The sequence below is a fragment of the Bubalus bubalis genome, chromosome 21, assembly GCF_019923935.1.
Source record: "Bubalus bubalis isolate 160015118507 breed Murrah chromosome 21, NDDB_SH_1, whole genome shotgun sequence".
Lineage (NCBI taxonomy): Eukaryota > Metazoa > Chordata > Mammalia > Artiodactyla > Bovidae > Bubalus > Bubalus bubalis.
The window spans coordinates 26,260,803-26,267,273 of NC_059177.1; the positions used below are offsets into that span (position 1 = coordinate 26,260,803).

General features: G+C 40.4%; 1 protein-coding gene across 1 annotated transcript in view; it reads right to left on the bottom strand.

Moving 5' to 3' along the window:
• Positions 1-5,504, bottom strand: part of CHL1 (cell adhesion molecule L1 like) — a 352,993-nt gene extending 347,489 nt beyond the window's left edge. The window contains exon 1 of the mRNA XM_044934072.2: positions 5,317-5,504. The gene's annotated coding sequence lies outside the window, so the exon portion shown is untranslated. The remainder of the gene's footprint in view (positions 1-5,316) is intronic.
• Between the last annotated feature and the right edge of the window lie 967 nt (positions 5,505-6,471).

The following is a 6,471-nucleotide window of genomic DNA, read 5'->3' on the forward strand; positions in this document are numbered from 1 at the left end:
GAATGAAAGTGTTAAAGAAGTACCCAACTGAAATTTTAGAACTGAAGAAACCAGAAAGGAGGAGATAGAGGGTAGAACTAGTGAACTGAAAGATGGAAAAACAGAAATTACCCATTTTGAACAGCAGGGAAAAAAGACAACAGGAATGAACAGCCTCATAGACCTGTTGGACTATAACTAAACATTATTCAATTTAATCCCTCTTCAAAGTACCAGAGAGAGAGATAAAAAAGAAGGCAAAATTGAAAAAAAAAAAGCATCCACAGAAATAATGGCTGAAATGTTTCAAATCTGGCATGTGACATAATCCTGCAAACTCAAAAAACTAATCAGATGCTAAACAAAATGAGCCAATAGCAGCCCATGACAAGATATAATATACTTAAACTTCTGAAAACTGAAGACAAAGAGAAAAATTCTTGAATGCAGCTAGGGGGAAATGGCACACTTACAGAAGAAAACAAATGAAATGACAACTTCTTATCAGAGGTTATGTATGCCAGAAAATATGACAAAATATTTTTCTGGTCCTTAAAGAAAAGAAATGTCAAGCCAGATTTCTTTAACCAGCGAAAATATCCTTTAGAAAGGAAGGGGAAGTCTATACATACTTAAATGAAGGGAAACCAAGAAAATCTTCATCATCAGACCCACCCTAAAAGAATGGCTAAAGGGTCTCTAAAAAGAAAGGGAATAATGAAAGAACAAAACACCAGGAAGGAAGAAAAAACATGGTCAGCAAAAATATGGATAAATACATTAGACTTCTGTTCTCCTCTTGAGTTTTCTAAAGTATGTTTGATGATTGAAAGAAAAACTATGACTCTGCTGATATGATTCTAACTATATGTAGAGGAAATATTTAGACAAGTATATCCTGGGGGAAAGAAAGTTGACATAAAGAGACCTGTAAGGGATGGGCTTTGTAACAGGAAAGCAATAGTTTTTGCTGACATTCCCGCATGCCCAACAGATTTCTCATAGTTTTTCACTGGTAAGAATTCTACCACCCTGGCTGGAAGAAACAAAGGAATCTGGGAAGTGCTTTTAGCTGAGCACATGGATTTTGTTAGGAAGAAAAAAGGGAAGAAAAACTATTTTGTGGGCCACAAACAGTGTCTGATAACTAACTCTAAGAGTCAATGAAAGAATTATACACAATGTTGTTTTTAACAGGTTTAATATAAGAGGATGAGATGGTTGGATGACATCACCAACTCGATGGACATGAGTTTTAGTAAGCTCCAGGAGCTGGCAATGGACAGAGAAGCCTGGTGTGCTGCAGTCCATGGGGCTGCACAGAGTCGGACACAACTGAGTGACTGAACTGAACATAAGGCTTGGCCCAATATTAACTACTTTAATAAATGTTTCTTTCCCTCTTTCAGGGAAACAGACAAAAATAGCATAATATAATATTTCAGATATGTAGAGTTGTTCATTGCCAAGAATAATTTCTGATCTTTTCACAAAGACAACAAGGGTTTGATGTACTTTCTGTTTTACTGGCTGAGCATGTGCAGTGAAAGTTGACAGTTCAACAGTAAACAATGTATAATGATGTAGAACCATGGGTTCACTAAATTTAGAAAGCATACAGAAAATGGCCAGTATCAATCAGTATATATATATATATATATATACACACACACACAGAACATAGGAAAAGGTAGTGGTGATGCAGCAGCAAATAATCTCTAATCTTTCCATTAGAAGAGAAAGAGCCTTCCCCCCAATAAAGTAAAACAAACCCACCCATAGCTCTCCCCACTAATGGCAGAAAGTGAAGAGCCTCTTGATAAAAGTGAAAGAGGAGAGTGAAAAAGCTGGCTTAAAACTCAACATTCAAAAAACTAAGATCATGGCATCTGGTCCCATCACTTCATGGCAAATAGATGGGGAAACGATGGAAACAGTGCCAAAGTTTATTTTCTTGGGCTTCAAAATTACTGTGGACAGTGACTGCAGCCATGAAATTAAAAGATGTTTGCTCCTTGAAAGAAAAGCTATGACAAACCTAGACAGCGTATTAAAAAGCAGAGAGATACTTTGCCACTAAAAGTCCAAATAGTCAAAGCTATGGTTTTTTCAGTAGTCATGTATGGATGTGAGAGCTGGACCATAGGGAAGCTGAGCACTGAAGAGCTGCTAATTTTAAACTGTGATGCTGAAGACTCTTGAGAGTCCCATGGACAGCAAGGAGATCCAACCAGTCAATCCTAAAGGAAATCAACCCTGAATATTCATTGTAAAGACTGATGCAGAAGCTGAGTTTCCAATCCTTTGGACACTTGATGCAAAGAGCTGACTCACTGCAACAGACTCCCATGCTGGGAAAGGTTGAGGGCAGAAGAAGAAGGCAGCGACAGGGGATGATGTGGTTGGATGGCATCATCGATTCAATGGACATGAGTTTTAGCAAACTCTGGGAGATACTGAAGGACAAGGAAGTCTGGTGTGGTGCAGTCCATGGGGTCACAAAGAGTTGTACACAATAGCAACTGAACAACAACCACCCCTCCCCCAGATATACACTGTGGTTTCCTGTGTCCACACTCCTCTCCCAAGCCATAACTAAATATCTTATTTCAGGGAATGAAGGGAAATCACACCTGTTCTAAGCCTAATGCTGGTTCTAGCATAGAACCTAGGGCTTTCTGTGGGTTTCTGTGTCTTTTCCCTGTGCCTTCCACATCATCTCTTAAAGGAATTCCTTTCTACAAAAAGTACAGCTAAGTCTACAGATCTTATGATATACTACAGAAATGCACCCAGATATTGTCCAGATATTGCATAGTCTTATAGTATCTTTTATAAATGTGGAAATAGGTGATGCTGGTGATACTTAGGCCACCAAGGACTATGCAAGGTACTGTGGCTTTACTAATACCTGGGTGAACATTTTACTTTTAAATTATTTCTTCATATCTTTGCTTTTTTCATATTCCCATAAAGCTTAAAATCCAAGGATTTCAGTTTAATAAGAACTGTATTAGCTGCATCTACTTACCTCACACATTCTCAGCAGCAAAGGAGCATAGTGAATGCTGAAAGCAAAAGCACATACGTATTTTTGGTAGGGAAGCTATTGATTAAAGGCCATTCATCTCATTACATACACAGAAACCAAGAGAAAGAGAAAGAGAAAAATTTGAAAAACAGGTTTGGTATATGCATATCCAGCAGATCAAAGAGTGAATTATTTAGCATGGCACAAGTGGAAATTAAGGTAAATTTTGACTAGAAATGAAGAAGATGCTTCCTGTCAGTAAAATAATTGGATTGTAAAATCACATCCCAGGAGAGATAGAAGGCATTTTATCTTGGATCGTTTGCAAAGGTGCAAACACACAGTGAAAATATTCTGAAAAGTCCCCATTATGGAAACAATTTCTCTTGTGGAGAACTGTTTTAATGTGGCCTACTGATTCTGTCATTTCTTTCTTTTTGAAATAAATTGGTGAAATCAGAAAAAGAAAAACAGTCTTAGGAAAGATATTAAGAAATAAATATGTGCTATGTTATTGTAGTGAATAGGCCCATATTCAAAAATTTTAAATCATTAACAATGATCCATGGAACGAGAAAGTTCTAGGGGCTAAAAAGAACAAAAGTCATTTGGCCCCTCATTGGACAGAAAACAGCTTCACTTACTTAGCACCTACCTCATACCAAACACTATATAGCTTCTTTCTTAATCACAACCAGGTTTCCCTAGTGGCTCAGATAATAAAGAACCTGCCTGTGATGCAGGAGACCTGGGTTCGATCCCTGGGTCAGGAAGATACCCTGGAGAAGGAAATGGCAACCCACTCCAATATTCTTGCCTGGGAAATGCCATGAACAGAGGAGTCTGGCTGAGTCCCAAAGAGTCAGACACAACTGAGTGACTAACACTTTTTCACTTTCACCCATTCCAGTAAAGCAGGTCTTATTATCTTTTTGCTAATATGAGAAAATTGGCTCAGAGAGCTGAAACATCCACCCACAATCACACAGCTGTTGAGTCAGAATATTAATCCAACCGGTCTGACTTATAGTTGGGAAGAAGCACAAAGCTTTCTTTTCACCAAAGCACATTTCTCTGTAGGCAAAGATCCTGAGGGCCAGAGGTTGAAGGATCTGGGCCCAAGCCTTGTAGCTAATTGATGAATGGCAGTCACCCTCCTCAAGTCTCCACCCTTTTCCTTCCTTCAGTGCTCTTCACATAACATGCACATTACCTGAACAACCACCCTGTTTAATAACCAGGTTCTAAAGTGAAAGTGAAAATGAAAGTGCAAGTCACTCAGCCGTGTCCGACTCTTTGCGACCCCATGGACTATACAGTCTATGGAATTCTCCAGGCCAGAATGGAGTGGGTAGCCTTTCCCTTCTCCAGGGGATCTTCCCAACCCAGGGATCAAACCCAGGTCTCTTGCATTGCAGGCAGATTATTTACCAGCTGAGCCACAAGGGAAGCCCAAGAATACTGGAGTGAGTAGCCTATCCCTTCTCCAGTGGATCTTCCTGACCCAGGAATCAAACTGGGGTCTCTTGCATCACAGGCGGATTCTTTACCAACTGAGCTATCAAGGAAGCCTCAACCTGGTTCTAAGGACAGGGTAATTAGGGGCAGACCAAACCTGTACCCGCTTCTCCCTTTAGTGATAAACTGCTTTTCAAAAAAGTGCCTCCTTTTAGGTTACTATAGAGCACAGAGTAGAGTTCTCTGCCCTACACGTAGGTTCTCATTACCAAAAGGGGGCTCAGACTGTAAAGAATCCACCTGCCATGCAGGAGACCTGGGCTTGATCCCTGGGTGGGGAAGATCCCCTGGAGGAAGAAATGGCAACCCACTCCAGTATTCTTGCCTGGAGAATTTCATGGACAGAGAAGCCTGGCAGGATACAGTCCATGGGGTCACAAAGAGTCAGACGCAGCTGAGTGACAAACATACATTACTTAAAATAGAGGAAATATATGTATATGTAGAGCTGAGTCACTTTGCTGTATGGCAGAAACTTTCAAAACATAGTAAAGTAACTATATTTTAATAAAAATTAATTTCAAAAACTGTACCTCCCTGTGAGTACCTCCTGTATATATCTTATTTTCCTCCTTCCTGTCATGTCCTTTTACGATGGTTAAAGCTTTAAAAATATAAACCCCTAGAAAGTTGGAAAAGTTACACCCTTCCCAGCTACACATTTGGAAAAAGACAGCATGTTATTTGTCCTGATAAAGTGTGATCCATTTGATTTCCTTACTCTAGCTTCTTACATTCCTCTCCCCACCTCTTAGCTACCTCCCCCCACCCCATATCCCTTTTCCTACCTTCAAGTTCCTCGTATTTCTACCATTGGCATGCACTCTGCTTTCTCCGGTGTTGAGTATTCCTGTCTCTGTCCAGAGCTCTTTGGCAAAGTCTTTTTATGTCAAAACTAGTCTGACTTCTCTTTTGAGAAACGGGACTTCCTTCCTGTGATCCATGAAAGGTCAGTCCTCGCATTTGCTCTGTGGGGAGGCTAGAGATATTCTTGCTTACAAATGTAAAAGAGCCACTGGCTAAATCTTGGGTTTAAGTGACCTGGTTTATAACTTTGACTTCCAGCCACCCACAGTCAGAAGCCAAGCAGTCCATGACAGGCACTAAGCAGAGTATTTAAGAGACAATAACAATCCAAAAATATTGCTGTCCATAAAATCTACACAAAGCTAAAGGGGACTCTCCCGTGAGTTTCCTCCTTTTCCAGCTTTTGCCCTTTCCTTTCCCTTTCCTTTTGCTCTTTCCCATCCCTTTAAAAACCACAAAGATATGGTTGTCCCTTTCAATTGCAAATGAAATCCTGGCTCTCTAAACACAAGTTCCTTCTTGGCAGGCTTTGCAAAAGGACATTTAAAAACTGGATTCAAAGTAGCAGAGGGTTTCAATTCTGGAGACACCACAAAATGATTCCTTATTGGTAGCAACTGGTAAAACCTGAGCCCGAAGAAGCCAGACTGGCCCCTTCCGGATGGTCCAGTGGAAAATGCTCTCGGAGTTTCCCTTTGAAAATGGAAATAGCATGTGTTTACAAAGGTGGTAGAAATGGCTGCTTCTCTGAATCTTAATTTTAATGCGTGTCCAACTTGAGGCTCTCTGGATGAAACGAACAGGGAAGAGGAACAGGAGGAAAATCTGCTTGAGAAAGATATGGAAACTTTGAAAGCAGAACAGCCTCTGCACATCTTACCATGAGCAGTGAAACAGGTTACCCATGGGGCTAAGACATAAAACTATAGGATCAACACACCCATGCCCACACCCACACACAAATACACAGCAAAGTTCAACCAAATACCCAGGACGGGAATACGACATGGAAGGCTTGGTTCTAAAGAGGTTGTTTTGAGAAGAAATGTTCTCTGTCATGAACTGGAATTCACTGCACAAGCACAATGCTCTCTTCAAAGATCCTGGCACAAAAACAGATAGAAGGAGCCATCCAA